Source organism: Anomaloglossus baeobatrachus, chromosome 4, assembly GCF_048569485.1.
Source record: "Anomaloglossus baeobatrachus isolate aAnoBae1 chromosome 4, aAnoBae1.hap1, whole genome shotgun sequence".
Lineage (NCBI taxonomy): Eukaryota > Metazoa > Chordata > Amphibia > Anura > Aromobatidae > Anomaloglossus > Anomaloglossus baeobatrachus.
The window spans coordinates 680,302,601-680,318,134 of record NC_134356.1 but is presented as its reverse complement, the minus strand read 5'-3'; the positions used below and the strand labels follow the sequence as shown (position 1 = coordinate 680,318,134).

General features: G+C 41.9%; 4 non-coding genes across 4 annotated transcripts; all 4 read right to left on the bottom strand.

Moving 5' to 3' along the window:
• Nucleotides 1–1,895: 1,895 nt before the first annotated feature.
• TRNAD-GUC (transfer RNA aspartic acid (anticodon GUC)) lies at nucleotides 1,896–1,967 on the bottom strand. The gene has a single exon. It is a non-coding gene; the product is annotated as a tRNA-Asp (tRNA).
• A 3,406-nt stretch (nucleotides 1,968–5,373) lies between these two features.
• On the bottom strand, nucleotides 5,374–5,447 carry TRNAI-AAU (transfer RNA isoleucine (anticodon AAU)). The gene has a single exon. It is a non-coding gene; the product is annotated as a tRNA-Ile (tRNA).
• Nucleotides 5,448–8,080: 2,633 nt separating this feature from the next.
• Nucleotides 8,081–8,152, bottom strand: TRNAQ-CUG (transfer RNA glutamine (anticodon CUG)). Its single transcript has one exon. It is a non-coding gene; the product is annotated as a tRNA-Gln (tRNA).
• Nucleotides 8,153–8,782: 630 nt separating this feature from the next.
• On the bottom strand, nucleotides 8,783–8,854 carry TRNAD-GUC (transfer RNA aspartic acid (anticodon GUC)). Its single transcript has one exon. It is a non-coding gene; the product is annotated as a tRNA-Asp (tRNA).
• Between the last annotated feature and the right edge of the window lie 6,680 nt (nucleotides 8,855–15,534).

Below are 15,534 nucleotides of genomic sequence, written 5' to 3'. Positions count from 1 at the left end.
AAAGGGTTAACCAGATATTTCCAACAAATCTATAAAGTATGTAAAGAACATATAGCAATTGTGGGATTATAAATGACTACCAAGAAATGAGCTGTGATATAAATTTTCTTTTATTATGCTTTGTATAGGATAACTCGTCCAGCAAATCTTTAAAGTGACCATCATGATATAAATATTTTTATAATTCATTCCTAAAAAGAAATGAATTGTACTGTCAGATAACCAAAAAATTTTTTCAAAGGGATTAAAATAAATTATTGCTAAGGTTCCACCGAGATTAGAACTCAGATCACTGGATTCTAAGTCCAGAGTGCTAACCATTACACCATGGAACCAACTAATTAATTCTTTATTATCTCATTTTTTTACAGGAATAAAGCCTGTGCTATTAACATATGTGCACACATGTTGAGTATGGTGTCAATTTCTCAAATTAGAGACTCTAATGTACTTGTCTTGTTGCTCAGTTGTGCAGCGCGGCCTCCCACTTCTCTTTCTACGCTGGTTAAAGCCTGTTTGTGCTCTCCTCTGAAGGGAGTAGTACACACTGTCATAGGAAATCTTCAGTTTCTTGCCAATTTCTCCCATGGAATATTCTTCATTTCTAAGAAAAATAATAGACTGTCGAGTTTCACATGAAAGTTCCCATTAGCAACACTGGAGTGGTGGTTGTTGGAAATGGGCCTATATACACCTATGTAGATAGTGAATTAAAAAACAGACGTTTGAAGCTAGAATAGTCATTTGCCACATTAACAATGTATCGAGTTTATTTCTGTTTAATTTAATGTTGGCTTCATTAAAAAAAAATATGATTTTCTTTCAAAAATAAGGAAATATCTTAGTGACCCTAAACTTTTGAACTGTTGTATGTGTGTATATATATATATATACACACGTACACTTACACGTAGTACAAAGAAAACGTTTTGAGCATATTTGGAAATGTAGACATACAAATATGTAGAGATATTAAAACTGCCTTGCTTGTGTCTGTACAGTACTGTTTGTCTGCAGTGAAGGGCTCGGAAGGGAAAGAGCGCCATTTGATTTTTGATGCCCACACTTTCCTAGAATATTTTTCGGATGCCATTTGCAGAGTCAGTAAGTGCCAGAACAAGAAATGTTTATTCTTGATACACAGAAAGCCCTTTTTTTATTTCAATACTTCATGGGAAAAAAATAAAAATTAAAGGTCCCACCGAGATTTGAACTCGGATCGCTGGATTCAGAGTATAGAGTGCTAACCATTACACCATGGAACCTTTTACACATGGCTGGTTTATCAGTACCATTGGTCACGCTGTATCTCAAAATGTTTTCTAAATCTTAACTTTTGGTCACAACTTTACTGTTTAGTGTAGGGGATCTGTCCCATGGTTTGTTTGTTTTTATTGCCTTTCTCTAGATTAACATGGGAGATTATAGAGTGAGCTTGATGGACTTGTTTCTTCACCATGAAACTATGAATTTCTGCTATTCTGGTAAAATTTAATGGAGCTTTAAAACTACATATAAACTACATTTCCCAGAACCACCTGCTCTCCACCATGCACAGATATTATATACTTACCACTGTATTAACAAGGATCTGATTTTCAGTGATTGACAGCAGCATTCAACATGTTAGCAGCTGCAGGAAAAGTTCCACACCGCAGCTTTTAGAGACACATGATGGCTATTTAAGCCGCATCAAAGAAAGGGACACGACATATGATATACATGTACAACTTAAGACATTAAAAGTTAACCAGACTTATCCAACAAATCTTAAAAGTGTGCAAAAACAAAAAATAATAGAAATTGTTAAATTAAAAGATACCATTGTGAAATTAGCTGTAATATATTTCTTTCAACATGTTTTAATCATATGTATAAATAAGAAAAATGTTATCCTCCCCGTCGGGGAATTGAACCCCGGTCTCCCGCGTGACAGGCGGGGATACTGACCACTATACTAACGAGGAACTGATTTTCATCATTTGATAGTGGCATTCAACAGGTTAACAGCCACAGGCAGATCTCCACTCCGCAGTTGCTAAAGGCACATGATAGCTGGTTAATTTATTAATTTAATAATGATTATTATTTATTAATCTGCATCAAAGACAGGAGTACGACCTATGACTGACAAACATGTACCTTATAAGTTATGAAAGGGTTAACCAGATATTTCCAACAAATCTATAGAGTATGTAAAGAACATATAGCAATTGTGGGATTATAAATGACCACCATGAAATGAGCTGTGATATATATTTTCTTTTATTATGCTTTGTATAGCATAACTGGTCCAGCAAATCTTTAAAGTGACCACCATGATATAAATATTTTTATCATCGCAACATTTCCTTAAAATGCAGTAACAGCAAGCAAAATAATGCATTGATATAAAAATGGTATTAATAAAAATGTCACCTCAAGACGCAAAATATAAGCCATCACTGAGCACCAGATCCCAAAAAATGAGAACGTAATGGCTTGGAAAATGGTCGACAAATGCGCTACTCATTTTTTAAAACAAATTTCTGATTTTTTTTTACACACTTAGATAAAATTAAAAATATACGTTTGATATCCATAACCTTGTACCGGCGTGCAGCATCATACTGACATGTTACTTTTACCATATAGTAAACAGGATGAATTTAAAAAAAAACAAAACATTGTGGAATTCCACTTTTTTCACTATTTCTCCATATATGGAATTTTTTACAGTACACTATATAGTAAAACTTATGGTTTCATTAAAAAGTACAATTCGTCCCGCAAAAAATAAACCTACAAATAGCAATATTGATGAAAAAATAAATAAGTTATGGGTCTTGGAAGAAGGGGAGGAGAAAATAAAATGAAAAACAAAAGTAAGCAAATCAGAAATTGTTAGATTAAACGTGAACACCGTGTCATAAGCAATAATATAGACTTTTTTACATAATGTGTTCATAGTATTTATAGATAAAAAAAAAAAGAAATTCTCCCCTGGTCTCCCGCGTGACAGGCAGGGATACTAACGAGGAACTGATTTTCAGCACTTGTGCAATTCAACAGGTTAACAGCCACAAGCGGATCTCCACTCCGCAGTTGTTAGAGGCACATGATGGCTGATTAATTTAATTTAATAATGATTATTTAATAATCCGCATCAAGGACAGGGATATGACATATGACAAACATGTATCTCATAAGTTATGAAAGGGTTAACCAGACTTATCCAACAAATCTTTAAAGTGTGTAAAAAAAAAATATAAAAATTGTGGGATTATAAGCGACCACCATAAAATCAGCTGTGATATATATTTTCTTTTATTATGTTTTATATAGGATAACTGGTCCTGCAAATCTTTAAAGTGACCACCATGATCTAAATATTTTTATAATTCATTCCTTAAAAGAAATGAATTGTACTGTCAGAAAACCCCAAAAAAAACCCAAAGATTGCAAACAGAAGATAATACAGATTTTTAAAAATCATCCATTTTTTTAGATAAAAATCAGACTTTTTTTTTTAACTGAGGGAACAAAGCCTAAAGTTGACCTTCTTGACTATGATTTTCTTGAGGGATACTTCCCTGGACACAAATGAATTATTTCACTGGGATGTGCTGCTATTTTAGATTTATTTTAATCTATGTTCATTACTTTTTATTCCGATGCTTACTTAGATGTTGGAAAAAAATGTAAAAATATATTTGCAATATTTTTAGGTATTTTGTAAAATAAGTTATTAATAACAATCTTTATTTCCATAGTGTCTACATGTTCCGCAGCAGTTTACAATCAGAGGGGACATGTACAGACAATAAGACATTACATTAATGCATAACTCAACAGATACCAGGAGCAGTGAGGGTCCTGCATACAATCTATAAGGAAATATTGGAGGCTCAAAAGCTAAATGGTAAAAACTGCTTGTATTGGATGGTCCGGCAATCAATACAGTCATAGTCGAAAGTGTTGGCACCCTTGAAATTATTCCAAAAAATGAAGTATTTGTCGCAGAAAATTATTCCAATCTCACATTTTTTATTCAAATTTTTATTTCCTTTGTTTGTTGGAACAACCTAAAAAAAAAAAAACAGGAAAAAAAGGCAAAGTTGAAAATAATTTCACTCAAACCCCCCCAAATTGGCCGCACAAAATTGTTATTCCCCTCAACTTAATGTTTGGTTGCACATCCTTTGGGATAAATATCTGCAACCAATCGCTTCCTCCTTAATCCCTTGCTACTTTTATTAAAAGTATGCTGAGCAGCTCAGTAAGAATCAGGACCTCTGCCCCTACATTATTCTCTCAGATTCGGTCACAACCTGGTGAGAGATTCTCTTAAAAGGGTTTCAAAAATTATATTGCTAAGGCACCACCAAGATTTGAACTTATCGCTGTATGCAGAGAGGTAACCATTACATCATGGACCCAGCTGTTTGGATTGTTCTTATGTAATTTTTTTACAGGAACAAAGCCTGTGCTATTAAAGGGAACCTGTCAGGTCTTGTATGCGCCCCGAAACAAGAGCGGTTCTGGGTGCATATTTCTAATTCCTGCCTAGAAGTCCGAGTCTATAGTAGCATACATAAAGAGAGCTTTAGAAAAAGTGTTTCTAAAGATCCTTTATGATATGCTAATGAGGCCAGCAACTAGTTGCAAGGACGTTAGCTCACTTGGCTAGTCGGCCTCCCTAGCATGTAAGCATATCTATCATTTTTCTATCTTTGCACATCATTTTCACATAAAAAAATGTATTTCAGTTACATCAGTTTTTTTCGGATGTGGCTCGGATGTCATCCGTTTGATGTCTGTATTTGACCTGAGCTGCTGGAGAAAAACTGATTTGTCTCAGTGAGAATCACCCAGACACACAGATGTTTCACAGGGACACACAAGGTCTGGGAAAAAGATGGCGGTGTGAAGATCCTTATTGACTTAGGTAGTATGCGTGTGAATGTGACTCCAATACATGTATAAATGGACACCACATGGACCAGAGCCATGGAGGTGTGAAGGAGGCCCAATACTGTATGAAATCCTCCTGTGCTATCAAGAGCAATGTCAGCCTATGCGCATTGTATGAACTATGCCAGATTGGCTTGTGCACATCTATAGAGTGTTCTGCCTATATAAACTGGCTATTTAATTATAGCTGATCAATAAACATTGACCAATCAGGAGTAGTTTAACTCTGTAAAAGCGGCTGGTGTAAATGTAACTAAACAGTATCACAAAGGTCTATGATGTTGCTACTTAGGAACTTTGTTTCAAAATCAGGTGTTAATATCAATCTGTTTTATAGATCTACATATCTGCCCACATTACTGCTTTTTGAATAAGGTCATACACTTGTTAAACATCAGCTTTGTCATAAAAAAAAACATCTGGCCCGTACGGGGATCGAACCCGCGACCTTGGCGTTATTAGCACCACGCTCTAACCAACTGAGCTAACCGGCCACGTGTTCTCTATGTTACGGGAAGAGAATAATGATGTGAATTAAACCCCCAGTTTCCATAAAGCTTTAGTTCAGCAAACTATTGACTTGTGCCTCATTTCCTAAACTATAACTACCCGGCCATCTTATGTTTATGTCTCAAAATGTTGTTATGTTTTAGCTGAACTTTTTCAGATGTCATGGAGACTAGTTAAGTATTTTATTTTTAAATGAATGGAGCACCGTGTGGATAAACAGCATTATCCAACCTCACATCATGTATCACCACGTTCAGCAGAAATGGTGTAAGAAATAAAAAAAAATGTTTAAAAGAATCGATAGTCCTCAGTAGTTGATAACTTTTAATGGCTAACTGAAAAGATGGTAATAAATAGCAAGCTTTCAAGATTGCTCAGGTCTCTCCATCAGTAACTAGCACTCAAGCATCATAGTGATTGCTCATCATTACAAGTACCGAGCATTGTACTGCTCGCCCATCACTACTGCTGATAAAACAATGATTTTATCAAAACTCCACTAAGCAGCGCAGTCTCTGCCACTACATTACGTTGCACTTCAAAAAGTTTGGTTTAATGGGTGCACAAAAGAGCTAGTATACAAATGCCTTTGTGCTCTTGACCTTATAATGTTTTAAATAAAACTTATTTTTTATACACATCTGGAGGATTTCTAGTTGGACTTTTCAAATTGTCTCTCCAGTAAAGGAGACAAACTCTAGCACAGCGCCACCTATTGGAAGTAGCGATCCTAAAAGTCACAAGTGGATTTTCGACAATCCTTTGCAATATGACTCAGGATATATAAGCCAGATCAGAATCCCAATTTGCAGACACGGTGTTTCGGGGTGCTTGCCCCTCGTCAGTGCAAAGTATGGGGGTGTCTGATCTGGCTCATGGTGGTCCCCACATAGCTTTCTCATGAGCCAGATCAGACACTCCCATACTTTGCACTGACGAGGGGCAAGCACCCCGAAACACCGTGTCTGCAAATTGGGATTCTGATCTGGCTTATATATCCTGAGTCATATTGCAAAGGATTGTCGAAAATCCACTTGTGACTTTTAGGATCGCTACTTCCAATAGGTGGCGCTGTGCTAGAGTTTGTCTCCTTTACTGGAGAGACAATTTGAATATTTCCCAGAGGGGCATTGCAGCTATAAGTCCCCTTACCTGGCAGCCAGACTGGCTTGCAAAGTCTCCTTAAGGAGAATAGTGTTCCCCCGTAGTTGGACTTTATCTCTTTTCTCCTTTAGACATTGTGTGGTTGGGTGCTGTAGTTCCTGTTAGGTACTGGACAGTCACAAGGAGGTTTATTCGGGCAAACCCTACAACGGTGATCAGTTCCATTTTTTGTACATTTCTTTGATTAACCCAGGAAACTAAATTTGGTCTTGTATATTTTATTAACTGCTGATTAATGATGGGAGAGTCTTCCCTGAACTGATCAGTTCTTGATCAAGTAGCTGGGTGCTAATCTAAGTATCTCCGGTGCGCCGTCTTCCTTCACTGAATGATGTGCATACAAAATGGTGAGGATAGGGGGTTAATGCCGCGCATCAGCCGAAATGAAGATGTAGCACGTTGATGATATTAACTCTTTCTTTTATTCCATAGGTCTACGCGTTTAGAGGTAAAACCTCTTCCTCAGGACCAGAAACATCAACATAAAGCCTTATGTGGCTTTATGTTGATGTTTCTGGTCCTGAGGAAGAGGTTTTACCTTGAAACACGTAGACCTATGGAATAAAAGAAAGAGTTAATATCATCAATGTGCAACATCTTCATTTTGGCTGATGGGCGGCATTAACCCCTTCTGCACTCCATTTTGTATGCACATCCACGTGGGGCTGCAGCAGACGCCATTATCTCATGCGTATTAGTGGTTGTGACTGTCACAACCTTTTCAGGTGAGTGTACATTTCCTGATATACCTCACTGATCTGTTGGTATTACACTATCAGCGCTCCTTATTTTCAGATTCACTGAATGATGGGAGCCGGCACCACAGGGAGAGACACTTGCAGTTTTTAAATGGCTCTCACTGGGGTAATAATATTTTTTAATTAAAAATTTGGAGGTAAATCAAAATTACATGAAATAATTATAATATTTCATTTTCATGGCTCAATGTTATATAATTCTGTGAAACACCAGTGGCTTTAAGATGCTCATCACTCCCCTAGATGAATTCCGAGAAGGATGCAGTTTCCAAAATGGGGCTCAGTTATATGAGTTACTGCTGTTTTGGCACCAAAAAATGTAATCTGTCATTTTCATGCCCCATTGTTCTCAATTGTTCATTCACTTTGCAGTTTGCAAATTTTGGAAACTTATTTAAACATCGTTATTTTGCTCAATTGTTTCAACATCTGACAAAAGCTTTTGTGTGTGTGTGTGTGTGTGTGTGTGTGTGTGTGTGTTATGTTAGTATTTTTAATATACACACACACACGTACACAAGAAAACGTTTTGAGCATGTTTGGAAAAAAAAATAATTATATATATATATATATATATATATATATATATATATGTATATATATATGTATATATATATATATATATATATATATATATCTCCTTGATATACAAGCCCTGTTTTTATTTCAATACTTCATGGGAAAAAGAAAACTTTAGGTCCCACCGAGATTTGAACTCGGATCGCTGGATTCAGAGTCCAGAGTGCTAACCATTACACCATGGAACCAGCTGTTCATGGCTGGATTATCAGAACTATTGGTCACGCTGTATCTCAAAATGTTTTCTAAATGTTCACTTTGGGTCACCACATTGTCTAATGTAGGGGATTTGCCCCATGTTTTTATTTGCCTTTCTCTAGATCAACATGGTAGCTTATAGGGTGAGCTTGATTTACTTGTTTCTTCTTCACCATGAAACTATGAATTTCTGTTATTCTAGTAGAAATTGAATGGAGCATATAAACGACATATAAACTACATTTCCCAGAACCACCTGCTCTCCACCATGCACAGATATTATGTATATACCACTGTACTAACAAGGATCTTATTGTCAGTAATTTACAGCAGCATTCAACATGTTAGCAGCTGCAGGAAAAGTTCCACATTGCAGCTTTTAAAGACACATGATCGCTATTTAAGCCGTATCAAAGACAGGGACACGACATATGATATATAGTACATGTACAACATAAGACGTTAAAAAGTTAACCAGACTTATCCAACAAATCTTAAAAGTGTGCAAAAACAAAAAATAATAGAAATTGTTAAATTAAAAGATACCATTGTGAAATGAGCTGTGATATATTTTCTTTTAACATGTTTTAATCATATGTATAAATAAGAAAAATGTTATCCTCCCCGTCGGGGAATTGAACCCCGGTCTCCCGCGTGACAGGCGGGGATACTGACCACTATACTAACGAGGAACTGATTTTCGGCATTTGATAGTGGCATTCAACAGGTTAACAGCCACAGGCGGATCTCCACTCCGCAGTTGTTAGAGGCACATGATAGCTGGTTAATTTATTAATTTAATAATGATTATTATTTGTTAATCTGCATCAAAGACAGGAGTACCACCTATGACAAACATGTACCTTATAAGTTATGAAAGGGTTAACCAAATATTTCCAACAAATCTATAAAGTATGTAAAGAACATATAGCAATTGTGGGATTATAAATGACCACCATGAAATGAGCTGTGATATATAGTAACAGCAAGCAAAATAATGCATTGATATAAAAATGGTAATATTAAAAATGTCAGCTCAAGACGCAAAATATAAGCCATCACAGAGTACCAGATCCCAAAAAATGAGAACGCTATGGCTCGGAAAATGGCGACAAAAGTGCTACTCATTTTTTAAAAAAAATTTCAGATTTTTTTCACACTTAGATAAAATTAAAACCATACTTTTGATATCCATAAACCTGTACTGGCGTGCAGCATCATACTGACATGTTACTTTTACCATATAGTAAACAGGATGAATTTTAAAAAAAAACCAGTGTGGAATTCCACTTTTTTCACTATTTATCCATATGTGGAATTTATTCCCCGTTTTCCAGTACACTATATAGTAAAACTTATGGTTTCATTAAAAAGTATCATTTCGTCCCGCAAAAAATAAACCTTCATATGGCAATATTGATGAAAAAATAAATAAGTTATGGGTCTTGGAAGAAGGGGAGGAGAGAACTAAAATGAAAACAAAATTCCCCGGGGGTGAAGAGGATGAAGTGTGTAATAAAAAGCAAAACAAAAATGAACAAAAGAAAAATTGTTAGATTAAAAGTGAAAATGTTGTTATAAGCTAAAATATAGACTTTTTTATAATGTGTTCATCATATTTGTAGATAAAAAAAAAAAATTCCTCCTCGACAGGGAATTGAACCCCTGTCTCCCACATGACAGGTGGGGATACTGACCACTATACTAACAAGGAACTGATTTTCATCAATTCATGGCATGCAACAGGTTAACAGCCACAGACGGATCTGCACTTCACAGTTGTTAGAAGCACATGATGGCTAATGGCATGATTAATTTATTAATTTAATGATTATTTATTAATCCACATCAAAGACAGGGATACGACATGTGACAAACATGTACCTCATAAGTTATGAAAGTGTTAACCAGATATTTCTAACAAATCTTTAAAGTGTGTAAAGAAAATATAGAAATTGTGGGATTATAAGCGACCACTGAAATCAGCTGTGATATATTCTTTTATTATGCTTTGTATAGGATAACTGGTCCAGCAAATCTTTAAAGTGACCACCATGATATAAATATTTTTATAATTCATACCTAAAAAGAAATGAATTATACTGTCAGATAACCCATAAAAAAACAAAGGATTGCAAAGAGAAGATAATACAGATTTTAAAAATCATCCGTGCTTTTAGATAAAAATCAGATGATTTTTTTTTTAACTGAGGGAACATAGCCTAAAGTTGACCTTCTTGAATATGATTATCTTGAGGGATACTTCCCTGGACACAAATGCATTTTCTCTATCGCTTTCATTGGGGGACACAGGACCATGGGGTGTATTCCGCTGTCACTAGGAGGCTGACACTAAGTAGACATAAAAAAAAGTTAGCTCCTCCCTAGCAGTGTACACCCTGAGCCGGAGGCGGATCCCTGCCAGCTTTTTGCTTAGTGTCGTAGGAGGCTGATGTGGGCCCATATCTCTGTCGGCCAACCTCAGCCTAGGCTATTCCTTTTTTCCATTTTTTTTTCGTGCTATACGGCGCCGCTCAGCCTTCTCATCTCTTCTAGGTTTTTTGTCTTTTCTGCAGGGTTAAAGTCCCTGCATCAGAGAGAACCCTCGCCTTCTCCTCCCCCACGGGGTACCGTCCCCAGGGTTGTCTGAGGGCTCGAGACACCAGGCCCTATCCCCCTCCGGCCCCATGGTACCACCCCAGGTGCTGCTTGGGGACCGACATTGTAAATTGTTTAAGGGCACACATTCCCCGTCGACCCCTATGGTACCGTCCCAAGGGGTGCTTCTGGTGGAGGCGACGAGGGATCTCTGGACCCGATGTCAATCGCAGGCTGCAGCGCAGGAGCGCTCACAACACCAGGCCTCCCCCAGCGTTCTTCCTCCTACCCTGGGCCCAGGGAGTGGATTTCTTAAGGCAGCGCAGGAGCGCTCTGCAGCGTTCCCCAAGCTCCCCAGCGCTTCCCCCTGGTGGCTTCCAGGGGCAGACTGGACTCACCGGCAGCCGCAGCATCAGAGGATGGGGCCGTGGAAGAGCGACGCCGCCAGGACGCAGGTAGGATCTTCTCCAGCAGCGCTGCGCTCCCGGCGGCCGTTCACTAATTTAGCTCCCGGCTTCGGGCCTACCTCGGGCCGGTGCGCTCCACCCCCCAGTTTGCGCGCGCGAGCGTTTTTCCGGCCACGCCCCCCCTCGACTTCTGCCCGGAGACAGCCAGCCCAGTGCTGCAGCACGCCCCCATTCCTCCCAGCATCCCCTACGATGCAGGATCCAGGGAGAGGATCACAGCTACAGCGCAGGAGCGCTGATTAGCACCAGGCCTCCCCAGCGTTCACAGGGGTTCGTGGCTACACAGTGAAGGAGCGCTCAGCAGGCCGGCAACTCTCCAGCAGGCAGGATGGGACCGAGGACCACAGCCTCGTCGGCAGAACGCAGGTAAGACTTCGCTGCGCGCCCGGCGGGCCGTCCTCTAATCTAGTCCCCTGCTTCGGCCTACCTCATCAGGCCCCCGCCTCACAGTGTTGCGCGCGTTTTCTTCCCATGCATAACCCCTGCAAGTCCTGCCCGGTCCCAAGCCTGCCAGCCCCCCTACTGTAAAAAAAAAAAAAGGGGAAGGGCTGCCTTTTCCTCTTCAGCAATGCGCCCCCTGCGTTTTCTGAGACCTCTGCGGACCCGGGTGGGACACAGGACCCGGGTGAGTGCTGCTCCTGCTTAGGAACAGACGATATCTCTTTAATTTGTTCCCCTTTTTTTCCTGTCTCCCCCCTAGCGTCACTAGTGGTTTTTTCTAAGCACCTCATAGCTTTGTATGCATGCACAGCCTGCTAGGTAAAATCCTCCCATCCAGGCTACGGCCCCCGCTCGGCTTGCGCCACATGTTACCGCCAACACCCGAGCTCCGCTGCACGCCCTTACCCGGAGGGGTAGACCCTCTTTCCCAGTCTGTGGACTCTCTCTCAAGGGCGTCTAGGACCATAGCGCAGGAGTTGCAGTCGCTTCCTGCGCCCGGCCATGCTCCCCCGGTCCAGCTGGCTCTGGACAACAGTCGGTCTGATCCAGACCCGATCACTGGAGCGCAGAAGGGGACCTGCTAGGCCTCCTTTCAAAGCCTCCCGGAGATCTCATCACCTCCAGGCCCCGAGTGTTCCTCGTTCCCGAGGTCGGCCGACCCTTTATTCAGGAGAAGAGTTGGATGCAGCCTCAATACTGATTCCAGATCAGAGGACTGAGGTCAGAGGTAAAGGGGATAGTCCGGCTAAAGCGGTAAGTCATATGCTAGAGCTCCAGATGGACTCTGTGGATACCCAGTGCTTGCATGTCTCCTTAAAACAGGTTAAGCGGGCACACAGGCAATTCAGTGACCATCCAGTCGTTGCTGAAAGTCTGTACAAGCACTGACGACAACCGGTCAAGATATTCAACAAGGGTAAGTCGTTTGTTTTTCTTGTTCCCTCTTCCCGAGGCTCTCAAGAGGGAATGGGCAGGCTCGCCTATGGCCGCCCCGCTGTTTTTTTCCGGCGGTCACCTTCCAGCACTACCTCTCCCGCACGGGGCATCGCACTGAGACGCCACAGGTCAAAACACCTAGAGAGTTGCCCGTTCAGTTTTTCTTCAGACGGCAGACACGGTACTCCTACTGCCCTCGCCGCCATCTAGCTGGCAGCATCCAGGATGGCCAGGTCCGATAACCTCCACAACGTTTTTTTCGCGCGGGATCGAGCAATCCGGAGTTCACAACCTGGCACACAGTTTGCTCTAGCGGGTGAGTACATACTCATCGCATCTCTGTCAGCAGCTTACTGCCCAGTGAAAGCGGCTAGCAGCACGGGGACCATCTGTCGGGCAATCTGGCTCAGAGCCTAGTATGCGGACGCGCCTTCTAGGATATCACTTACAGCCCTCCCCTTTACAAGAGGTCGTTTGTTTGGGGACTGGCTGGATCAGGTTATAGACGAGATCACGGGAGCTTCGGTTCCACACGCACGAGAAAACCAGGTCCTCGCAGAGGAACAGGAAGATTTCGTACCTCAACGCACGCCCTTTCTGTTTTTTCTCAGCCACGCCAGCCATCGACGATGACGTCCGGAAGCAGGTCTATCGTCGGACATATAGGTCGCACCTATTTTTGCCAACAGCACAGATGTCCTTCGTCTCGCAATCAAATATGGAACTGGAGGAAAACAGGTTTAACACCGCGCTTGAAGACCACGGACATCAGTGTTGAACACACAATTCTTTTCCCTGAAGAAGGAGGCAGTTGTGGTCTCCGAAACGCGTAGGAATGAAATGAAATAAAAGAATTGTGTGTTCAACACTGATGTCCGTGGTCTTCAAGCGCGGTGTTAAACCTGTTTTCCTCCAGTTCCATATTTGATGTCTCGCTTATACAACAGGGCTGCTGCTGGACCACTTAAGCACTCGCTCATGCCACTAAAGGGGTTGTGACTGGCACAACCCGATCAGGTGAGTGCAACATTTCCTTATACCTTTTACCCAGTAAATCGGATAAGACCCTATTGCGCCTTTTCTCTCCTATTTTAGTCTTCGTCTCGCAATAGCAGACGATTATTTTTGGTGGTTCCGTACCTGGTCGTCTTGTTGATCAGGGGTTCTTCTTCTTTTTGACGACTGTCGCCTAAGTGCTCAGGTCACCATCGATATCCTGTCCCAACTCGGCTAGCTCTTCAATCGGAAGAAGCCCTCTCTGGCCCCGGCCAGCAGGATTACCTGTCTAGGCATGGAGTTCGATACCATCCAAGGACGTGTATCCCTCCAAAGGGACCTCCAGATCCTCTGTCACTCCAAGCCGAAGAGTCATCAGTCGGAGGGTGGCGGCGATAGAGGCGGTTCCGTTTGCCGCTTCCACCTTCGTCTCCTTCACCTGACTTGGCCGAACAGATGGGCAATTCTCTATTCACCTTGACTCGCAGGATCCAATTGACTCCGGGAACCCACCGCTCGTTTTTTTATGGTGCACCAGCGGCTCTCATCGGTCCAGTGGAATGTTTTTTCACACCAATACACTGGCAGGCAGTCAACACCGATACCAGTCTTCTGACTGGAGAGCGGTGTTCCGAAACACACGGCTCACGGTCGTTGTTTTTATCCCAGGAGAGCCGTCTGCCTATCAATTTTTTTTAGGGATCATAGTTTTTTCTCAGAGCCCTACAGAATTTTTCTTTTCAGCCTTTCATACAAGAATCGCCAACCAGTATTCAGTCGGACATCACCTGGGCGGAACAAGGAGCGTCATGGCGATGGCATAGGTGAAGAAGATTTTATAGTGGGCATAGCCTCACCACTCCAGATTTTGTCCGCAATCATTTTCCCCGCCGTGGAGAATTGGGCAGCAGACTATATCAGCAAGGTCTGGCGGCAGGCGAATGATCCTTCAACAGAGAGGTTCTTCAAATGGAGCTGCCTCAGATGAGATATTCAGAATGTGGACCCGATGGCTTCTCGATTCAACAATCAAGTCACAAGAGTCCTCAAGAAATTCAGAGCAGGGGGCATCCCAGTGACTCTCATTGCCATAGATTGACTCAGGCAAGCGTTGTTCGCAGAGCTCGCGCAGTTCATCAGACACCCATGGTGGCGTCCAGATCTTCTGAACCTCCTGTCGCAAAGTCCTCTTTGCCATCAATATTCAGGGGTTCTCTATTTGACCGCATGGCTGTGGAACCATGGCTATTAGCCCAGGCAAGCTTTATTCCACAGGTGTTACAGGCCATGGTCAGAACTCAGAAGCCTCCGTCTTCAAACATCTACTACCGCACCGAAAAGGTCTCCTTTCAAGAGTGTGAGGTCAACGTCAACTCATCTCCACTGGATCTGTCACTCCCAGAGTTACTGGCCTTCCTACAGTCAGGCTTACAGGCGGGTCTCTCGCCAGCAACCTTCAAAGAGCAGGTGTCGGCTCTATCTCTTTTTTCCAGAGAATTCTTGCATCTCGGCCTCAGGTCAGGACGTTCTTCCAAGGAGTCGTTCATCTGGCACCGCTGGATCGTTCCCCGCTAGAACCATGGAACCTCCATCTGGCTCTAGGTTCTCGTCATTTAGCCCCGTTCGATCCTCAATCTCACGCCTATCCGGGAAGGAGGCTTTGTTGAGGACAGTCACCTCAATCAGGGGAAGGTCTGCCCTGTCAGCCCTCTCATGCGGGTCACGTTTTGTCTCATTCCTTCACCAAGACGAGATTGTTTGGCACCCGTCTCAGGTTCTTTTCCTACCGGATGTAGTATCTGAACGAGGTGATGGTGACTCCATTCTTCGGTCCAGCCTCCATTCCATCCTTGGAGAGGTCACGGCTTACACCGGATCTAGTGCGAGCTCGGAGGAGTTACATTTCGAGATCCGCATCCTTCTGCAGCTTGGAC